The sequence below is a fragment of the Rhinopithecus bieti genome, unplaced genomic scaffold (genome assembly GCF_001698545.2).
Source record: "Rhinopithecus bieti isolate Rb0 unplaced genomic scaffold, ASM169854v2 scaffold_63976, whole genome shotgun sequence".
NCBI classification, from domain to species: Eukaryota; Metazoa; Chordata; class Mammalia; order Primates; family Cercopithecidae; genus Rhinopithecus; species Rhinopithecus bieti.
The window spans coordinates 124824-147918 of record NW_016824171.1 but is presented as its reverse complement, the minus strand read 5'-3'; the positions used below and the strand labels follow the sequence as shown (position 1 = coordinate 147918).

Genomic DNA, 23095 nt, shown 5'->3' with positions numbered 1-23095 from the left:
AACATGGCATAGTATAAAAATAGCTTATAATGTTATATTAGTATAAGCTTCACAAAATAAGCTGGTCTCTAATATATCCAAATATGTGTAATAAAAGGTCTATTGTCATGGGAAGCTACCATGATAAGAACACAATGTAATACATCTTGTATAGGATGTACCAAGGCAGCAGGATATGCTACATAGATTCTGGTCTCCCAAATTGTTCAAACTAATTCTTTCATAGAAGGTGACATTTAAATACAACTTAGACTTACAAAAACACCTACACATGCGTAATATGCCTTGATCATAGGAATTTTGTTCAATATCTGACAGCCCAGTCCCACCATAGTCAGTTGTATCAAAGAGGGCAGAATTTTTCAAAGGTCAAATGGTTGACTCTAAGAAAATAAAGGAGAGTTACTCTCACAGAATTCAGTCGCTGGCTACCCAAGCCTATGGAACTCTTTCTTCTCCCATGGTGCTAATGTCATGTCTGATTCTCCCAGGGAAGGCACTCCTTGCCTAATCACACCTCGACCCTGACAATGACAAGCCCCGGATGAAGCAGGGGAGGGTCCAAGGACTTCTACAGCTGCCACAGAGATAGGTTCGTGGAGCTAGTTCACTATGCCTTCTTTGACTCAGGAAGGCTAATTTCTTTGCCTTCCTTGACTCAAGGAAGTAATGTGGTACTGTGGTACCACATCGTCATTCCTTCATTAATTGAAACCTATTTATTTATTTATTTATGAGGTGGAATTTTGCCCTTGTCAACCAGGCTGGAGTGCAATGGCGCAATCTCGTCTCACTGCAACCTCCGCCTCCCGGGTTCAAGTGATTCTCCTGCCTCAGCCTCCCAAGTGGCTGGGATTACAGGTACACGCCACCATGCCCCGTTAATTTTTGTATTTTTAGTAGAGACAGGGTTTCACCATGTTGGCCAGGCTGGTCTTGAACTCCTGGCCTCAGGTGATCCGCCTGCCCCAGCCTCCCAAAGTGTTGGGATTATAGGCATGAGTCACTGTGCCCAGCTTTTTCCATTTATTTTTTATTTTTATTTTTTGTAGAGATGGGGTCTCGCCATGTTGCCCAGGCTGGTCTTAAACTCCTGACCTCAAGCAGTTCTCCTGCCTCAGACTCCCAAAGTGCTGGAATTATAGACATGAGCTACCATAGCTGGCCTCTTTTTTCCTACTTAATAGACATATATTAACCACATGCGATGGGCTAGGCGGCATGGGTATGATGCTGAGAAGCTTCCCAATAGTCATCATTAAGATCTTCAATACACATTGAAGATAAGTACTGGAAATACAAGACCTGGCCCATGTTCTCAATAAGCACAAAAAAAAAAATATTCTTTCTATTACACTGAAATCTCAATAAACTTACTACTCTGACTTATATATGCATGATTTTAATACAATATGATAAAAACATATATTTCAAAGTAGTAGGTCTCAACCTTGGCCCACAGGCTGATCAAATAGAGAACTTCTTAAAAACCCTGATGTCCACTGCCCCACTTCAACCAGTTGAATCAAAATCTCTGGGAATGGGGTCCAGGCATTAGTATAAATTTTTAAAGATTTCAAGTCAAGTGATTCTACTACACTGCCAGGGTTAAGAACGACTACATCAGAATTTCTGTTTTAGATCCTTAGAGCCGGAAACAGTACCAAGCACATAGTGGGCTCATCTGTGATGTATTTTAATCTACTGCTTTACCCGACTCTTAGCAGGTACCCAGCAGAATGCCTGGCACAGAGTAGGGGCACAGTAACTGGCCACTCCTTTCCATTCTTCCTCCTTGCTAGACAGTACTTGGAGAAAACTGAAGCACGTGAATATTTGGGATTTGAAATGTGCTTGTCAAAATGTACATGTTGAGGAATGCTTCCTCTCAGATAAATGATGTTACTCTTATTTGTATGGACTTACCAAAGTCCTTGATTATATATAATTACATGAGATAATGTTCTTCATGTTTGTTTGTTTTGTTTTTGTTTTTTTTTTTGAGACGGAGTCTTGCTCTGTTACCCAGGCTGGAGTGCAGTGGTGTTATCTCGGCTCACTGCAACCTCTGCCTCCTGGGTTCAAGCAATTCTCCTGCCTCAGCCTCCCAGGTAGCTGGGATTACAGGTGTGTACCACCACGCCCGGCTAATAGTTGTATTTTTACTAGGGACGGGGTTTCACCTTGTTGGTCAGGCTGGTCTCAAACTCCTGACCTCAAGTGATCTGCCCACCTTGACCTCCCAAAGTGCTGGGATTACAGGTGTGAGCCACCAGGCCCGGCTGATAATGTTCTAACAATAACCTTTATCATCCCCAACGGCAAATGTTGAGAAGCTAGTTGGGAAAGTTTTTGAATATGCTGAAGAAATATGACACAGAAATGAAATGGTGGCAACACTGGAGCCTAGAATGTTTCGAGTTCAGGCTAAAAATAGAAGAATTTCCTCTTATATCTAAATATTAGAGTATGGCTCGTGCAAGAGGATAGAATCTCCATGGTTAGGAGCAGTCCCCTGGCTTTTTGTTTGTTTGTTTGTTTGTTTGTTTTCTGATTGGCTCATTTCATGTGGCCATCCTAATAACTAATTTCTGCTTAGTCATTGGAAATTTTAAGAAATGGTTTTGATTTTATTTTGTTGTTAGGATGGCAGAAAACTGTATCAAATAGACTTTGGCAAAATTCCAGAGATTCCACAGGGGCTGAGAGGAAAAGGGGGCTATCTGGGTTATTGCCCATGAGGGGAAATGATTCACTCATTCATTTCGTTAACAAATATGTGTTGAATGTTGACTAAATGAATGAATTAAGGAAGGAACAGGAGTTCTGAGATCAATAAGCAAGCCTTCTGGGCAATGTTTTCCGGAAAAGTGTTTCCTCATAAGAACGCCCATGTCTTCTCCATGTAGAGGTAGACATTTCCTTTTTTATGTGACTAAATTAACCCATACATGTTTTACTTCATTTGGATGTTTGCACTTCAGGTGTTCATTTGGAAGCTTGCATTTTGACAACATGCGACAGGTGTGTTTCAGGCCCATGAGTGCTGGGGTGTGAGTTGGTGAGATCTGGTGGGAAGAGGAGGAAAATGAGTGCTATTTTTATGTTAACCTCAGTGTCTCAGAAGGACCACAAGTTATGGTTTGGGGTTTTGATTTTGGTTTAAATTGGTGTTTATTTTTTCCCCTAAATGAAATAAACTTTCACTTCCTAAGTCTTCTGTGTAATGTGGTGTTCCTCAAAGACGGTGGAGAGGAAACACTTGAAAATCTCAAGTTTTTAATCCATCAGGATCCACTGCTTTCCTTGCTTATCTACCCTGGGATATGTCTATGAAGGACTATTTTTAGATAAGCCACGGTTAAGGTAGGCTTAGATGGCTTAGAGCAGTGCTTCTCAAACTTTATTATGCATACAAATCACTTGGGGCCAGGAAAAATGGCCAATTGGGCCAGATTCCAATTCAGCCGGTCTGCCATTAGTACCCAAGAGCCTACATTTCTAACAAGCTCCGGGCCATGCTCGTGTCCACCAATCATTCTTTGAGTAGAAAGGGCTTAGAGGATCTCTGGCTGGTTATCATAAAGGAAAGAGCTCGAGTAGTTTCTAAAATCTTTTCTTCTCTAAGAGGCTTTCCCAGATTAATCAGAACAAACCTGTTTTCCTTATTTCCTAACAAAATTCAAAAACAAACTTTTTTGAAGCAAAGATCATATGTGTTTCCAAGTATCAAGAGATTTGAAGCTTTTTGCCAACATAAAGCTAATTAAACTTCAAGCTCCAGTACTTTCAACACAATTATCCTTACTTTGCCATGTAAATGGTTAATAGGATTTATTTTTGTGCTTAAAGAATATGTGTCACTGTCTATGTCAGTCTTGACCCTTAGATTTTGAATTTTGGGGCACAGATGGTGTATATCTGACTTATAACCACAGAAACACCAAACACAGGAGCTAAGAATATTTCTAGGGGCCAGCTAGTTCCATGTCATCTCAACATGACATGGCTCCCACTGTGGGTGAGAGAGATGATTTTAGGTGTAACATGAAAAAATATCTTATAAGTTTTTATCATTATGTATGTATCGTAATACATATAATATATATTATATGTTAGGAAAAGTTACAACTAGATTTTTAGGGAGAGCTAGCGCATCTTGCCCAGGATTTCATGGATATGATTATGAGGAAAATGCCACATTAACTTATCTTTTAAAAGGGGGTTGCTGTAGAGAACAAATATGATCTGAATGTCATTATTATAGCACATACAAATAGCAAAGGTGGTGAGAGTTATTTGCAAATAACTGAGGTTTGGGAAATAGTATTTAATACACCACTAAAACTCACAACTGAGGAAACAAGCTCAGAAGAATCACCATGTTTCAGATAATTTAAGATGCCGTGGATCATAGGATGTGCCTTAATTTCTGAGATGGTAAAATATGAGGAAATTTCAAGAATAAATGAAATATGAAAGTAGGTTACTCAAAGTCAGACATCTAAGACTAAGGGTATTTATTTATTTTTATTTATTATTAGTTTTTGAGCCAGTGTCTCACTCCGTCACCCAGGCTGGAGTGCAGTGGCTCACGGCAACCTCCACCTCCCAGGTTCAAGCGATCCTCCTGCCTCAGCCCCTCAAGCAGCTGGGACTACAGGTGCATGACACCACGCCTGGCTAATTTTTGCCTAGGCTGGTCTCAAACTCCTGGACTCAAGCAATCTACCCACCTTGGTCTCTCAAAGTGCTGTGATTATAGGCATGACCCACCACACCTGACTGGATTAAGAGTATTTAAAGGGTAATTTCTTCTCTAAGAACCTTTCTACTTTAATAGGTGATAAGTGTTCACCCAAAGGAATAACATTTTCAGGATGGAATTTCAGGCATTGCCTGTGGTGAAATAGTTCGGGCAACAGCCCTTCCAAGGTCCCCTGAAGTCATCCTTGTAGAAGCTGCCTGTTCTCCTGTCAGTGTCCTCCAGCCAAATATCACCAGGAACACAGCTGTAAATGAACAAGTTGGGTTTACTACTCATTGCAGTGAGGGAGAACTGTGAAGCATCTCAGCTAGAGGTGTTTGAAAGGACATATGGTAAGATTTGGGCTTGAATTACGTGATTTTGAAAAGGGTTTGAGGAAGCTGGGCCTTGGTCTGGAATAGATGCTGTCAGGTAGCCAAGGCAATTCTGTGATTTGGCGTCCTAATAAATCTTTGCTAGAGGGTGAGAGAAATGCAGAAAACCTAAAGCTGGGATTAGTAAGGAAACAGCATTCATTCCTATTAGCCAGGGCAAAGGGACGTTTGGCTATTTTGGTGGTTTGGACAATGTTCATGTTTTTGTCCATATTCAGACATAAGAGAGTGGTCTCATCTTTGTGTTGAGCCATCAGGATCACAGAGTGGCCTTATCTGATGTTAATGTTCTATGAAATTGTTTATGTTCAACAGAATGAGACCTGGCTGTGAGTGCCATGTCAACCCCTGGATGTCAGAGCTGCTCTTCCTTCTCACACCCAGGCAGCTCTCTCCTAAAATGTCTTGCTCCATTTAGCAGAAGGATGGTTACCAGAGGCTTGGAAGGGTAGTGGGGGCTTGGGGTGGGGAGGTGGAGATGGTTAATGGGTACAAAAAAAAAAAGAAAGAATAAGACCTAATATTTGATAACTTAATTGTACATTTTAAAATAACTAAACAAATGTAATTTGTTTGTAACACAAAGGATAAATGCTTGAGGGGATGGATACCCCATTCTCCATGACATGCTTATTTCACATTGCATGCCTGTATCAGAACGTCTCATGTGCCCCATAAATATATACAGCTACTATGTACCAACAAAAATTAAACACTTAAATATTTTTAAAAATTTAAATGAAAACAAAATGTCAGATGCAAACTGTCAGCAAGTTAAGAGTTTCGTATAATGCTAACAAATGGAAGACCCAGACTTGGACTTTGTGATGGCAAATGCCTTTGTTTAACTGAAAGTAATGGCCCTGCTATTTTATCTCTTCTAGAGATTGTGATCTTCAGCCATCCATGACAATCAATACTCTACTTCAGTAAAGGCAATAATCTGCGTGCTCATCAGTTCATCCTTCCCCAACCGTCTCACACACACCCTCTCTTTTTACATGACAAGGAGTAATTGCCCTACTGAGACTTCCCTGGGATTTCTTTGCTTGGTCAATAGCATTTAGCGGTGGTGGCAGAGCAAGAAAAGTATCTTAGAAACAGAACTCTCTCAAGGCCTGTGATGCTAACGGCCACCACCTCCCAAGGCTAGAGGCATTATTAACTAGAGGAAAGTAGGAGGAAATGAAGGTAGATTAGTAGCTTCCAGGAGCTAGTGGTAGGGAGTTTCTTTAGGAGTAATGAAAGCATTCTGGAATTAGATAGTGGTGATAGTTGCACAACCTTTTGAATGTACTAAAAACCACTGAATTGTACATTCAAATGGATACATTTTATTGAATCATATATCAATTAAAATTTTTTTAAAAAGAAATTAATAACAAGAGAGGTGAAATAACACTTCAGAAAGACTTATCTTATTGGTCATTGTTGGATTTCTTTTTTTTTTTTTTCAACTTTTAAGTTTAGGGGTCACATGCACGATGTGCAGGTTTGTTTATAGTAAAAAGTACGCCATGGTGATTTGCTGCACAGATCATCCTCTCACCTAGGTATTAAGCCCAGCAGCCTTAACTGTTCTTCCTGATGCTCTCCTTCCACTGACCTTCAACCCCCAGTCAGCTCTACTGTGTGTTGTTCCCCTCTATGTGTCCGTGTGTTCTCATCATTCAGCTCCTACTTCTGAGTGAGAGCATACGGTGTTTGGTTTTCTGTTCCTTCATTAGTTTGCTGAGGATAATGGCTTCCAACTCCATCCGTGTCCTTGCAAAGGACATAATCTCGTTCTTTTTTATGGCTGTATAGTGTTCCATGGTGTATATGTACCAAATTTTTTTTATCCAGTCTATCATTGATGGACATTTAGGTTGATTCCATGTCTTTGCTAGAATTTCATTTTTATTTTTGTCCCCCAAATTGTAGAGTTTTCTAGTTCATCAGTAATGTGGCATTTGATGTGATGGATTCATTTAGTAACAGGGTTGCTAATAGTAATCACAGCTTTCTTCTCTGGCTAAAGATAACCAGTAGAATTGGTCATTGCGATCATGGTTAATTCAGTCTGCTTAGCACAGCATTATCAGAAGTGTAAACTTCCTCTTTGGAATAGTGTAGACTGAACCAGGGTAGGAGATTATATTCTGTTCTTGTAATAGGAAGCTTCATTTTAAAGAAATCAGTCAGTTGTATTTTCGGAGAGAATCCATACTTGTCTTTTAAAATATTTTGTCATCAATTCTAGCAAAAGTCTAAATCAGTAATTTCTAAAGGATTTCTTTAAAGGCTAAAACTCAATTGAGAGTAATATATTAAGCCATTCTTGCATTGCTATAAAGAAATACCTGAGACTGGGTGATTTATAAAGAAAAAAGATTTAATTGGCTCATAGTTCTGCAGGCTGTACAAGCATGGCACCAGCGTTGCCCACCTTCTGGAAGACCTCAGGGAGCTTTTACTCATAGCAGAAGGCAAAACAGGAGCAGGCATATCACACTCATAAACGACCAGATATCATGTGAATTCAGAGCAAGAGCTCATTTATCACCAAGGAGCTGGCCCATGATCCAAACATCTCTCATTAGGCCTCACGTCCAACACTGGGATTACGTTTCAGCATGAGATTTGGACAGGGACAAATATCCAAACCATACAAAGAATTAGAAAAGTAATAGAAAGTACATCATCCTGCACAGATTTATAATACATACAAGGATGCTCTCAGCTCATTCATTCATCTGTGTGCCATGCATTCTGCCAGGCAGTGGGGAATACAAGGGTGAATTGGACATATCACCTGCTGCCAGACAACTTCAAGAGCAGTAGCACAACTGAGCATGCTTCTTATGTCATCTGGGTATATGGTCGGGCTGCATTTTGTTAGTTTATTTAAGGTATTATCTTATACTGATTCTATAATAATGGAAATTAAGGCCCTGGACTTGGAAATAAAAAAGAGAAAAGATATCTTTATTCATTACTTAGGAAAAAACTCCTCTCAAAGAGGAATCTGGTCTTTCCTTGGGGCCTCTATGAATCCCTGGGATGATATTGTGTCAGTTCTGAGGGAAGGGACAGCTGCTTGGGCCGCTCTGTCTGAGGTCCACTCTGCCATTTCTTCTGGGTAGTATGATGTTAGATAGTATTCTCATGCAGAAAAGAGCTCTCAAGTATTGCAAGCTTCCAAACATTTTTTAATATGAGCACCCCATTTTTAAAATAAAATAACAAACTTCTACATGATAGTGGTTTAAGTAGCTATTGATTGAGAAAATACATAATAAGTAGGTCAAATGAATGTAGTAATACTTTGACAAGATTGTATATTTCGACAATCACAACAGCATCTGTATACACTTGAAACATAGAATAGCATTTACTCAGTTTACACACAATTCTTCTTAACCATCAGATTTCCAAAAATTTAAAAGTTCTCTGATACTCTGTGTTAGTGAGAGTGTGGCAAACTTCTGTGCCCTGGGTGGGATAGATTGCTTTTTGGAAAGCAATTAGACAATATCTATCAAAATTTAAATTTAAATGTGCATTCTCTTTGACTCAGCTATTTCACTTTCACTTAAAAAAAACAAAGGTCTGTGACATATTATTAAGAGAGAATTTAAGTTATAGAACAACACAAACGGGATAGTCCCATTAATATAAAATATATTCCTATATTTAGTCTAAAAGCCTACATAGACACAAGAGACTTTTTTTTTTTAGCTTATTTGCACTAGGATTTCTCAAATTTGGGTAATGTATTGATCCCACAAAGGGAAACAGTTCTTTGGATACTTACTATTGGCTTAAAATTTTCATTCCTAAATTTTACTTAACTAGGTGTAAGTACTAGAAACCAGTGTTCTCTTTATGTTTTAGCACTCACAGAAATGTAAATCCAAAGATCATTTACAAATTAAATGCCTTAGGAATCTGTGTCATAAAAACCCAAATTCGCAGATGATGTGCTAAAAATGAGGTTTCTGATGAAGTTACAATTGTAGAAAGATGTACAAGTCTATCATAAATCTTTTTCCATTTGGCTATGCCAGTATTCTTTGTATTGTTATTATGCTAGAAAAACTATGAAAAAACTTGAAATCTATGTTTAAAATTCAAGATAATCAGACCACACTGAACCAAAACTGTAGAGCAGTTTTAATGATATGACACTTGATAACTCCACATTGGTTTTGGCCTCTTAAAAGTAAGGTTAATGTTTGTCAGGCGCGATGGCTCATGCCTGTAATCCCAGCACTTTGGGAGACCGAGGTGGGCAGATCACCTGAGGTCGGGAGTTGGAGACCAGCCTGGCCAACATGGTGAACCCCATCTCCACCAAAAATACAAAAACTAGCTGGGCGTGGTGGCAGGTGTCTGTAATCCTATCTACTCTCGAGGCTGAGGCAGGAGAATCGCTTGAACCCGAGAGGCAGAGGTTGCAGTGAGCTGAGATCGTACCACAGCACTCCAGCCTAGGCAACAAAAGTGAAACTCTGTCTCGAAAAGTAAATAAAATAAAAAGCAAGGTTAATGTTGTGATTGTTTTTTCAATCATTAAATATTCTGGGGGAACAGAAAATAATATCTGAATCTGCTCTATTTTTTGTAGATGTTGAAAAAAAATGCATAGTTTCAACACAGAGTTAGCTCATAGTCAACGTGTAGAAAGAAAATGCTAAAAGCTGGAAATGAATCATTTATATCATTTAGAAAATAACCAAAATTCAAATATTATTGTTTCTATCTTTTCTATAATTGAAATGTTCAAGCTAGTATCAGCATGATGTCCTGTGGCTTTCAGATAGGCCAAATGTATCCTCTTCATATTAATTCTGCTTCTGGACTTTTCTCATTACTCCTCATTAATTAAAGTAGTGCATTACTCATTTTAATTATGTTAATTTTCAGCATGTTAATTTGAATCCTCAACTTATTAAATAATTCTTAAAACTGAAGTCTTTGTATCTGAAAATGTCACTCAACTGTAAATTATCACAGCCAAAGGGAGGCTTTGTCTTGATAACGAGAGAAGAATTCAACGTAAGGGTGACAGTTATCATTTTGATGCTGAGGCCTGCCAACCTTGTGGCAGTCAGGCTTGCTTTCTGACTCACAAATGATTAAAAACCAGAGAAGGATGGTCAAAGCGTTTATGGCATGAGTGGTGGCATTATCCTTTCATGTAGTATCTGAAACTTTGTATGTGATAGTGATTGTTTACATAAACTTAAAAGTAAATGATAAATCTAATTTCATTGTGGAAAAAATAAAAAGATAACATGTTATCATTGTAAGTTTTCGTTGACTCCCAAAGATTTTAAACACAAATGAAAATGAGGGTGATAGAATTGGGGTCTAGCCTTAAGTTGAATGTGGTCATCTTCTGGTATCCAGATGGTGAACATTTTCATATTTAATCATTGAGATGGCTATCCAAATGAATAGATAAAATTAAAAATAATTTGGTGGGCAGGGCACTGTGGCTCATGTCTGTAATCCCAGCACTTTGGGAGACCAGGGCTGGCAGATCAACTGAGTTCAGGAATTTGAAACCAGCCTGGCCTGGTCTCTACTAAAAATACAAAAAGTAGCCTGGCGTGGTAGCTGTAATACCAACTACTCAGGAGGCTGAGGCAGGAGAATCGCTTGAACCTGGGAGGCGGAGGTTGCAGTGAGCCGAGATCGCACCATGCACTCCAGCCTGGGCGACAGAGTGAGACGCCGTCTCAAAATAATAATAATAATTATTATTATTTGTGTAAAGAACTTGTGGGCCTCAGACAATATGTTCAGAATTCCCAGGGATCCTTAGACCTGGCCAAAATAATACTTTATATCCTTATGTGTCACTTAAAATTTTTATGGTAAGCAAGATATAAATAAAGTGTGCTGTCTTCTAGTCCCCAACCTTCTTACCTGCTCTCCCGTTTTCATTACAGGGTTCCCTCCCCTTGCATGTCTACCTAGAACCTCTCCTGGCTCCTTTCAGTTGCTCTTGTCTCACCAAAAAGTGCTTTGATACATGGACAGGACTGCTACAGAAACAGCCAGCTATGCAGCATGTCCAAGACAGAAAGGAACAGACCAAAGATTGGGTGCCACACAGGAAGCCCAATATGCACAGTCCCAGCTAGGATCAAGAGGTGAGAGGGAGCCCGGGGTTTTAAAGCCTAAAACTGCAGGTATTGGCTCCATATTGGAAAGCAAAGTCTCTGAGTGCTGCTGATTGGCAACCAGTGTCAAGGCTTGAGGTTGGGGAGCACTGAGTCCTCTGGAGGGTCTCCAGTGTACCTCTGGTGTCCACCCACAATGCCGGGTCCAACACCTCTGCTGTGTGAGTGATATACCTGAATTCTGGAGCCCAACCAGGTTTGCAGGTTAGGTGCCCTGATCGGGATTAGTTAGCATCTAGAAGATGGTTTAAAGCACCCACTTTACAAGGAGACTCGGAAAGATAGGGGAAAGCTTAAACATTAGCTACTCTACCTCCTACAAATGGGAGAATACGACTTTAATGGTGCTTATTACTTGCCCAGTGGATCCATTGGAAATAGAATCCAATTATCTTGACTCATCTCAGAACTCTTTGAAATTACAATGCATTGCAAAATCATCTTAAATGAGATAACCACCTTCTCCCTTTCAGAAAAACAAAAACAATGTGGGAAGTGTCCATATTCAGCAAGACATTGTAGGGAGCACCCATTAAGCCAAAGTTTTGTCAGAAAGAGTTGCCTTTTATGAACCTCCCCACTGCTTCCCCTCTCTCAGGCTGGGCTCCCCAAAAGAGGACTCTGACAGAGTCAGTTGCATGTGCAACCCCAGTATCAAAGCAAGTGCTTCAGGAAACCCAAAAGGAATGAGGCAAGCAGGATGGGGAAGGGAGAGAATTCAAGCAAGGGTGTGATTCAGGCAAAGTCTAGAGAAAGGGAACTAGCCTGATCCCATAGTGGACATCTGGATTGAAAGTTACACTTCAGAGTTCTGTCCTCACGACTTGAGCAAGAGAATTACATTTCATACCCCACTGTCTTGACCAAAGGCCTGCCTGCGGTAGCTTAAACTCCTGGGTACCTCCAGCTGCTGCACAGGCAGGCAAAGCTGCTCTGAGAGCCTGAGGGCAGGCCTCTGCAGAAAGCCACAGGTGCAGGCCACAGAAGGCACAGGGGCCAGGGGAGGGGCACACAAAACAGGACAGGGGATGTGGGGAGGAGTGGCAGTGTCCACGACACGCCCAGAATCCCACAGTGCAATCTTCTGTCAGAACCTTTACCTGTTTCTTCTATAAACCAAATTAAACAGATATATAGACTTGAAAAAAAAAATGCATCATAACAATGAGGCCTCTAGATCAGAGGTCGGTAAACTTTGCCCATAAAGATAGAAAATATTTTAGGCTTTGTGGACCATAAAGTGTCTGCTGCAACTACTCAACTTTGCCAAAAGTGCCACAGACAATATATAAACAAATGGGTGTGGCTGTGTTCCAATAGTACTTTATGGACACTGAAATTTGAATTTCACATCATTTTCACACATCATGAAATATCTTGCTTTTTGAATTTTTCCGAACATTCCAAAGTGTTAAAGTCTTTCTTATCTTTCAGGCCATACAGACAATAGGCAGTGAGCTGATTTTGGCTTGAAGACAGTATTTTGCTAGCCTCGACTCTGGCAAAAATCAGTGGTTTGTGAACTCCTTTGACCATAACTGTAAGCAAAGAATTTAATTTTATATTAAACCTGGAACATACATAAACACACATGCACATATGTAATTAAAGCTGAAGTTTCATAAAACAGTTCTTATGTTTTCTCTGAACTGTAAACTCTGGTATTCTCATTTTCATCCTCCTTGCTTTTGTTGTGAAATGCTGTCGTGATCCATTGACTTGTTTCTCCAACCCACCATGGGTCATGCCACTTCTGGTTGGAAAGCCCTGCTGTGGATCCATTGAAGTCTGTGCTCTTGGTAGTGGCAGGATTGCAGTCACAGTGGCTGTTTTGTATTCATCAGCTCTGACGTTACTTGGAATTTGTCAGTAAATAACATAAAGACCAAAAAAAGATGCTATCACAAACCTGTCAAGGGCAGCATGACAGGATTGCCTGCCTCAACCTGCCTGGCACCAGGTGTTTCAGGAAATTTCAGATGGCTCCCTGTCGTTCTTGATGTGTGATGCATGCATTTCATTTGAACTGAGCAGAATTCAGAGCAAAGAGAGAATTTAAAGTAACTGCAAGTCCCAGCCTGAAACCTCATGTTTGGCAATTTTGAAGGGACTCTGGGCCATTTGCATTATAGCCATGTTTGTCACCAGCTGAGGTATTTGAAAAGTGTGACAATTTCAAATAGCAGCCTCCTGGTATAACTCAGCCAAGTATTAAGGTAGACTAGACCATGGTTGGCTTTAAAAAAGAAAAAAAAAAGTTCACTGTGATTAGAGGACAAAAGCTCCAATGCTCAGTATATTTTTCAAATCCAGGACAGCTTCACACTCCTCCCCTTGCAGTTCAGGGGTCAGGGCTCAGCTCTAGAAAACAGAGACTGGATGGAACTTGCCTTTGTCATTCCTCGTTGTCCATCTCCCTCTTGTCACTCTTCTCTGACCTCTCAGTCTTGTCTTCCTATCTAGATTTTACAGGTGTGGTGAGGAAGGCAGGGAGGGAACACTTTGAAATCCTATTAAAAGGCCAGGTACCGTTGCACATGCCTATAATTCCAGCACTTTGGGAGGCCAAGCTGGGGCGATTACTTGAGGCCAGGATTTTCAGACAAGCCTGGGGAACATACCAAGACCCCATCTCTACAAAAATTAAAAAATAGTGAAATTCACCTTTTGCCTCTTTGCACTCCTGACAGCAAGATGGGTCACCAGCAGCTATAACTGGAGCCACCTGTGAAAATTCAGCCAGGGTTCTCGCTATTGTTGCGTCTGTTCAAATGGGCACGGTCTGATCCGGAAATATGGCCTCAATATATGCCGCCAGTGTTTCTGTCAGTAAGCGAAGGATATCGGTTTCATTAAGTTGGACTAAATGGTCTTCCTTCAAAGGATTCTCCAAGGCATCTTCAATGAAAAACCATGATAGTTCTTTGTACATAAAATAAACATTTGAAAAAATAAATAAATAATGAAATTCTATTAAAAGACTTTATGCTTATTCCTATTTTCAGTATTCTTCTCCCATCTCTCATTTCCCCCAACCCCTATGCGTGATGACGATGGGCATCTTTCTGCTCCTTTCTCTCCACACCTTCAGTTCAGTTTGGCTTAGAAAATATCTTTTGTGCACATGGCCTGTTCTAGACCCTGGGGATGGTAGTTGAGATATTGAGCCACTCTAAGAATTTGGGCCTTTATATGAGTGAAATAAGGAAAATGTGCAGGGTTTTGAGGAGGACAGTGGCATGATCTAACGTATTACAAGGATCATGGATGCTCCTTTAAGAATAGACTGAGGTAGGACAGGAGTGGAAACAAGGAAACCAGTAAGGAAGCTGTTGTGAAAATTCTCATGAGAGATGATGGGCTAGAGTGTAGCAGTGGAGACAATAAGGGATGATCAGATTCTGGATATACTGAAATGTAAAGCCAACATGATTCTCTGATGAATTAAACATGGAATGTGAGAAAAAGACATTAAGGATAAAGCTATGTGTAGTAAGTCTCTATTGCTCCATCAAAATTAGCATAAAACTTAGTATCTTAAAACAATATTGTAGTCTCTCACAGTTTCAGTGGGTAAAGACTTTGGAAGTGGCTTAGCTGGTGGTTCATTCATGATATTGCAGTCCAGATGTTGGGCAGGGCTACAGTCATCCGAAAGCCTGACTGGAGTTGTAGGACCCACTTCCAAGATAGCACACTCATATGTGTGGTTAGTTGGTGTTGGCTGTGGGTAAGCACCTCAGTTTCTTGCCATATGAACTTCCCCTTAGGGCTGTTTGTGTGTCCTCATGACATGACAGCTGGCTTTCCCAGAGCAAGTGTTCCAAAAAAGAGCAAGGTGAGTGCAACTGTGTCTTTTAAGATCTAGTCTCAGCCAGGCGTGATAGCTCACACCTGTAATCCCAGCACTTGGGGAGGCTGAGGCGGGCAGATCACAAGGTCAGGAGTTCAAGACCAGCTTGGTCAACATGGTGAAACCTCGTGTCTACTAAAGATACAAAAAATTAGCTGGGTGTGGTGGCACATGCCTGTAATCCCATCTACTCGGGAGACTGATGCAGGAGAATCACTTGAACTTGGGAGGTGGAGGTTGCAGTGAGCTGAAATTGCGCTATTGCACTCCAGCCTGGGTGACAGGGTGAGACTCTGTCTCAATTNTGTGTCCTCATGACATGACAGCTGGCTTTCCCAGAGCAAGTGTTCCAAAAAAGAGCAAGGTGAGTGCAACTGTGTCTTTTAAGATCTAGTCTCAGCCAGGCGTGATAGCTCACACCTGTAATCCCAGCACTTGGGGAGGCTGAGGCGGGCAGATCACAAGGTCAGGAGTTCAAGACCAGCTTGGTCAACATGGTGAAACCTCGTGTCTACTAAAGATACAAAAAATTAGCTGGGTGTGGTGGCACATGCCTGTAATCCCATCTACTCGGGAGACTGATGCAGGAGAATCACTTGAACTTGGGAGGTGGAGGTTGCAGTGAGCTGAAATTGCGCTATTGCACTCCAGCCTGGGTGACAGGGTGAGACTCTGTCTCAATTCACAATTCACAATAGCAAAGACTTGGAACCAACCCAAATGCCCATCAGTGATAGACTGGATAAGGAAAATGTGGCACATATATACCATGGAATACTATGCAGCCATAAAAAAGGATGAGTTCATGTCCTTTGCAGGGACATGGATGAAACTGGAAACCATCATTCTCCGCAAACTAACACAGGAACAGAAAACCAAACACTGCATGTTCTCACTCATAAGTGAGAGTTGAACAATGAGAACACACCGACACAGGGAGGGGAATATCATATACCAGGGCCTGTCAGGGAATGGGGGACTAGGGGAGGGATGGCATTAGGAGAAATAACTAATGTAGATAACGGGTTGATGAATGCAGCAAACCACCGTGGCACGTGTATACCTACGTAACAAACCTGCATGTTCTACACATGTATCCCAGAACCTAAAGTATAATTAAAAAAAAAAAAAAGAAGAGATGGTGAGAGGTCTGCTTCTCATTAGCTGCATTGAATGCAGTTTAAGACAATGCTACTGTGAGGCGATGATCAAGACAATCACAGAGAACAGATAAACAATATGTAATATATCTATATATTGGAAAATTATTGCACAATTAAAAGATGAAACAAAAATGAGTCATGTACAACATGGATGAACCTTGAAAACATTATGCTAAGTGAAAGAAGCCAGACAATAAACCCCACGTATTATATGATTTCATTTATATGAAGTGTCCAGAATAGACAAATCTAGAGGTAGAGAGTAGATCATTGGTTTTCTAGGGCTAGGAGAGGAGAAGGGGCTTGGGAATGACTGTTAATGGGTATGGGGTTTCTTTGAGGGTTGATGAAAATGTTCTAAAATTAGACTTTGGTAATGGTTGCACCACTCTTTAAATATACTGTAAACTAACCATATACTTGAAAAAAGATTGGCTGGGCAGGGTGGCTCACGCCTGTAATCCCAGCACTTTGGGAGGCCAAGGCAGGAGGATCACAAGGTCAGGAGTTTGAGGCCAGCCTGTCCAGTATGGTGAAACCCCATCTCTACTAAAAATACAAAAAAAAATTAGCTGGGCATGGTGGCGCATTCTTGTAATCCCAGCTACTCAGGAGGCTGAGGCAGGAGAATTGCTTGAACCCGGGAGGCAGAGGTTGCAGTGAGCCGAGATCATGCCACTGCACTCCAGACTGGGCAACAGAGTGAGACTCCATCTCAAGAAAACACAAAAGATCTAATCTCAGAAATCACATACCATAATTTATACAAGTCCTATTAGTTACATAGGTAGGCATATTCAGTATGAGATGGGACAAAAAAGAGAAGAACAGGGACTACTGGTGGCCACCTTGAAGGCTGGCTATCACAGCATGTCCCCAGAGCCCCATTTGTTCATGTCCCCAACATGCATAATATATTTCCTCCTGTCCAGACCCTTCCAGAAGTCTCATACCTTTATATCATTGATTCAAAATCCTGCCACCTAAATCATCTAACCATGAATGAATGGAGTGTCATTTACTGAGATGAGGAAAACTAGAGTAGAAACAAGTTTAGTGAGGAATATTAAGTGATGATTTAGTTATGTTAAGTATGAGATGTCTGTTGAACTACAAGTAGAAATTTCAAGTGTACAACTTAATGTGCAAAACATGGGTTCAGAGAAAACACCTGGACTAGATGTATAAATTTTGGAGTTTTTGGTGTATGGGTAACAAAATTTCAATTGGGATAAATTCACCAGGGCAGTGAGTATACATAAAAATGAAAAGAGGCTCTCCAACATTTGGATGTCAAGAAGATGAGGAGGCACAAGAAAAGAAATACATGATATGATTAAAAAGGAATAAGAATAGTTCCATGGCCGGACACCGTGGCTCACGCCTGTAATCCTAACACTTTGGGAGGCTGAGGTGGAAGGATCACAAGGTCAGGAGATCAAGACCATCCTGGCTAACATGGTGAAACCCTGTCTCTACTAAAATACAAAAAAATTAGCTGGGTGTGGTGGCACATGCCTGCAGTCCCAGCTACTCGGGAGGCTGAGGCAGGAGAATTGCTTGAACCCAGGAGGAGGTGGAGGTTACAGTGAGCCGAGATCATGCCATTGCACTCCGGCCTGGGTGACAGAGTAAGACTCCATCTCAAAAAAAAAAAAAAATAGTTCCATGATGCACTCGTGCAAATCAGTCCCCTTATGTTATACTCCACAATGCTTCCTGTAGTTTCTTTCGTCCTTTTTTTTTTTTTTTTTTTTAAAGACAGGGTCTCACTCTGTCACCCAGGCTGGAGTGCAGTGGCGTGATCTCTGCTCATTGCAAGCTCCACCTCCCGGGTTCACGCCAATCTCCTGCGTCAGCCTCCCGAGTAGCTGGGACTACAGGCGCCCGCCACCATGCCCCGCTAATTTTTTGTATTTTTTTTTTTTAGTAGAGACGGGGTTTCACCACGTTAGCTAGGATGGTCTCGATCTCCTGACCTCCTGATCCGCCCACCTCAGCCTCTCAAAGTTCTGGGATTGCAGGCATGAGCCACGCGCCTGGCTTGCTTCTTGTAGTTTCTAATGTCACACAACCGTTATGACTGTATTAGCTGCAAATTATATAGCCTCAGCCTAGCTTCTAAAAGGACCCAGTCTTATCCTAGCTGATTAGGAGTCAGAATCCAGAAGACTGTGCAATCTTCTCCTTGTGTTACCTTCTGGTCAGTGTCTAGTTCTTGCGCAAACAACAGAGGTCCTCTCTATTTTAGCCTCCCTTCTACTTCCTTTTTCTGTCCCTTTCTCCCCAGGGTCTCTGGCTCATTTTACCTCCACTCTTTTTATTTGCACCAGTCATTCCTGTTTGCTCTTTACACTTTTCTCAGTGGAGCATACTGGGATATTCTTAACTAGAATGACATGTTTTCATTGATGTCACTGCACCTGCCACCATCATGGTAGGCTGTACCCTCAAGGACTTTCCTCTGCATAGCACTCCCTGACAAAATATATCCACCAAAGTCCCTTTGGAACCAGTCATAGGAACCTTCTAACTTTGGAAAAATTCCAGCACCACAGAGGCCAGCATGACAGAGGACAGGAAGAGCAGGGCTGGCCTCTACAGCAGCTAGCCTTCATAACCAGAGTCATGTCTGTGGTCCAACACCCCAGGGCTTGCCTGCTATGTGCCTATGTCACCTATCTGCCTTTCAACCCTTCAGCCTTTCTGGAAGGAGCCAGATCCAGCAAGGGGATGTGTGTAGGCTTGGTTACTCTAACAGCTGCATTGTGTTCCTCCTTTTCCTGTATCTTATCAAAAACAGGATGATGTGAACAAGGCACATGGGCATCTTGGCTTCTGTGAGGCTGTGCAACCAACATTCAATGCTGATGGTTTGGGGCATGTACTCAGAGATCTGTGTCGATCCACAGAGCTGCTCTGTCTAGCCTGATGTTTCTCAGTGGGGGCTCTATTAGCATTTTGGGCAAGACAGTTCTTCATTGTGCAAGACTGTCCCAAACACTACAGGATACTTAATATCCCTATCACACTCCCACCAAAACACTAGTTTCACCCATCAATCATTGTGACAACTGGTACCTACCCTGTACTTCCCTACACCGTCCTGGTCCAAGTAGAGCAGCTCCAGGATGACCTCTCTTTGGCTACTATTGTGCTCCTCTCCTCAGCATTATTTTTATCTTTGAGAATAAGAAACTCATGCAGTAGGTAGAATTCTAAAGATTCCTATCTCCTGGTTATTAAATCAAACATTTAATCTAGGTTCTGCTTTGGACTTGTGGTTGCAATTAAGGTGACTAGCCAGCTGAATTTAAAATAGGGAGATTATCCTGGATTATCTGAGTGGACCCAGTGTAATCACGTGAGTCCTTAAAAGCAGACGCAGAAGGCAGAAGAGTCAGAGAGATGAGGCAGACGGGGAAGTCAGGGACACTTGAAGCATGAGAAGGACTCAACCTGCCGTTGCTGAACAGGAGATGCATGTGGAAAGCATGAGAAGGAAGGTGGCAGCCTCTAGGAGAAAAGATCAGTCCATACTGGCAGCCAGCAAGGAACCAAGCACTTCAGTCCTACACCCACAAGGAACTGAATCTGGCCAACAGTGTGAATGAGCTTGGAAGCAGATTCATCCCCAGAGACCCTAGAATGGAATCCAGACCTGCCAACACCTTGATTTCAGCCTCATGAGGGTCTAAGCAGAGGAACCAGCAGAACCATGCTGTACCTGGACTTCCAACCCACAGAACTGTGATTTAATAAATGGCTGTTACCTCCTTGTAAGGGAATGTCTCCTTATTTATTACGCGAAGATTTTCACTCTGTTCCTTCTACCATCAGACCTAATTTTATTTCTTGTAGCCATGTAGACTGACACTGCTATAGACTGAAGGCTATATCTGAGCCTTCTCCTCTTTGAACTAAAGATTCCCTGTGCATTCTCCACCCTGGTTACTTTTCTGGTAATGTATTTTGTCTTGTTTAGGTCCCTGGATATATATTCTAGATAATGGGGAATTTACTCTAATGACAAATAAGTTTTCAGAAAGTCCTTACTACTCTGAGGTGTCTTACTCTTGCATTACAAAGAAGAAATTTTCTATCTTTATCACCAAAGAGAAACATCGTTTTCTGGATCATCAACCATTCTATTGTCCATAGTAGAAAAGCATCATTTAGAATGACCTGAAATTGAGGAAAATGAAGTAGAAAATTGTCAGGAAGCTTTCACAAGTATGAATCTGTGTGAACATTATTATAGGTTGTGATACTTAATGAGGATTAAAATTCGGTGCTTAGGAAGTTAAAGAAATTTTGCCGAGTGAAATGAGCTCAGCAAAAAGCAGCAGCATCTGGGAATTAAGAGATTGTATTCCATCTGTCCAGCTGGGCTTCTGATTAGAATCAGTTTCCTTGGTTGGTTCTTGGAACATGGGGCAGGACCAAAGGCTTTGCCAAGATATCAGGGAAGGCAGGTGGGGCCGATTATTGCCATGATCCTCAACTAAGAGCTTCTGAAAGCTTCCAGCAGCATGATTCATGACTGACTAGAACAAAATGGACAAAAGAGAAGCAACAGCCTTATAATGGGAGGAAAACTAACAGGGGGAAGAACATTTGAGTCTTCATTAAAATTACTGAGTATGCCATAAAAAGTGACTTTAAAGATACGCAGACATAAGGAAGTCATGGCTATTGGGAATACTTTGGAAAGTGACCAAACAAACAAACAAACAAAAACAAAAAAACTAGATTCCATAACTAGGAAGTGAGTAATTATATTGCTTGCTTTGTATTGCAATTGAACCATTTCCAATTTCATACATACAGGGATATTTTCCTCAATTACATTTTAGCACTTTTGGAAGAATGGTTACGTCTTATGATTTCTTTGAATAAGATAAATAGCCTGTTCTCAGAAACTCTCAATTAATTGAACTGAATGAAATTGCCTGTTGACTGGCTGAATAACGAATAAAATCATTGTTGTTCTAATTAGAATACAAGTCCTTTGGGAGAAAGCTAGTTTGAGTTGGAAGAAACCATATGTTCCTGATTCCTCCATCCTTCTGGCTTAAATGACCTACAGCCCTGGGGTTTTTTTCAAAGTGTGGCTAAAAGACTTCTGCATTACAATTGTCTGGAGATGCTTGCTAAAAATAAAGAATTCTATACCCTACTTCCCTAGACCCACTGAATCTGGAAGAGAGGGGTATTTGCCTTTTTCTAAAATTAAAGCATAATTTACATACAACTAAATGCAGAGATTTTAAGTGCACTTTTCAATGGGATTCAACAAATGTATGTACTCCACCACCTCAACCAAAACTTCTGTCACTCTAGAAAGTTTCCATAGGCCACTTTCCAGCCAGTCACCCACCCTCCCAGAAGTGACCACTGTTCTGATTTCTATCACATGTGTATACTCTTTTGAGCCAGGCCTCTCACTTAACATGATGGTTTTGAGAGTCATCCATGTTGTTATAGATATTAATTGTTCTTTTTCATTGCTAAGTAATATTCCACTGTGCTACATATGGAATATGCTACAATTTGTTCGTACAACCACCTGCTGAGGGGCATTTGGGTGTGTGTTAGTTTTTTAGGCTGTATAACCAGTTACCACAAACATAGCACTTAAAACAACATACATTTGCAGGTTGAGTCTCCCTTATCTGAAATGTCTGGGACCAGAAGTGTTTTGAATTTTTGATTTTTTTCAGATTTAGGAATATTTGCATTATACTCACTGGTTAAACATCCCAAATCCAAAATACAAAATGCTCCAATGAGCATTTCCTTTGAGCATCTTGTCGGTACTCAAAAAGTTTTGGATTTTGGAGCATTTCAGATTGGATTTTCAGACTTAGGACGTCCAGTCTATATTAGCTCACAATTTCCATGGCTTGGAGCTGAGGCATGGCTTAGTCTGGTCTTCTGCCAGGGTCTCGCAAAGCTGCAACCACAGTGTCAGCAGGCTCCATTACTGTCTGGAGCTGGAAGTCCTCTTCCAAGTTCACATGGTTGTTGGCAGAATTCAGGTCTTTTCAGTTGTAGGACTGTAGATCTTGGCTTTGTACTGGCTGTCAGCTGGAGGCTGCCCTCTGCAGTTCCCTGCCACATGGCCTTTTCCAAGGGCAGCTTACAATATAGCTGTTTACTTCTTCGAGGCCAGCAGGAATGTCTCTCTCTCCAGCCTGCTAAAATGGAGTCTTACACATGTAACATAATCATAGGCATATGACATTTCATCACCTTTGCTATATTGGTTAGGAGCAAGTCACAAGTTCCACCCACACTCGAGGGCATTATACAAGGCTGTGGATTTTTGGGAGGCCACCTTATGGTGTGTCCACCGGAAGATGTTTTGCATTCTCAGCAATTATGAATATTAGCACACAACTCTTTGTGTTAACATATGCTTTTACTTATTTTGGGTAAACACCTAGGAATGGAATTGCTTGATCACAGGGTAGGCGTATGTGTAACTTTGTGAGAAAATGCCAAACCGTTTTTCAGAAAGGTTGTACAGTTTCATACCCGTATCAGCAATGGAATAAACGTCTCAGCTGCTCCACATCTTCACCAATATTTGCTGTTGTCTGTCTTTGTCATTTTAGCCACTTTCTACTGATGTGAAATCTGCATTTTTAATATGCTCTGTGGGTGCTTCCTTCACATCCTCCACCACTGCTTTGTAGAAGTGAGTCATAGAGAAACTGCCCGAGACTACTCAGCTCTTGCTATGGGTCCCTCGGAAGTCA

At 41.2% G+C, this 23095-nt stretch overlaps 1 pseudogene; it reads left to right on the top strand.

Annotated features, from left to right (window-relative positions):
* Positions 1-14009: 14009 nt before the first annotated feature.
* LOC108522066 (40S ribosomal protein S29 pseudogene) lies at positions 14010-14181 on the top strand (annotated as a pseudogene).
* The last annotated feature ends 8914 nt before the right edge of the window (positions 14182-23095 follow it).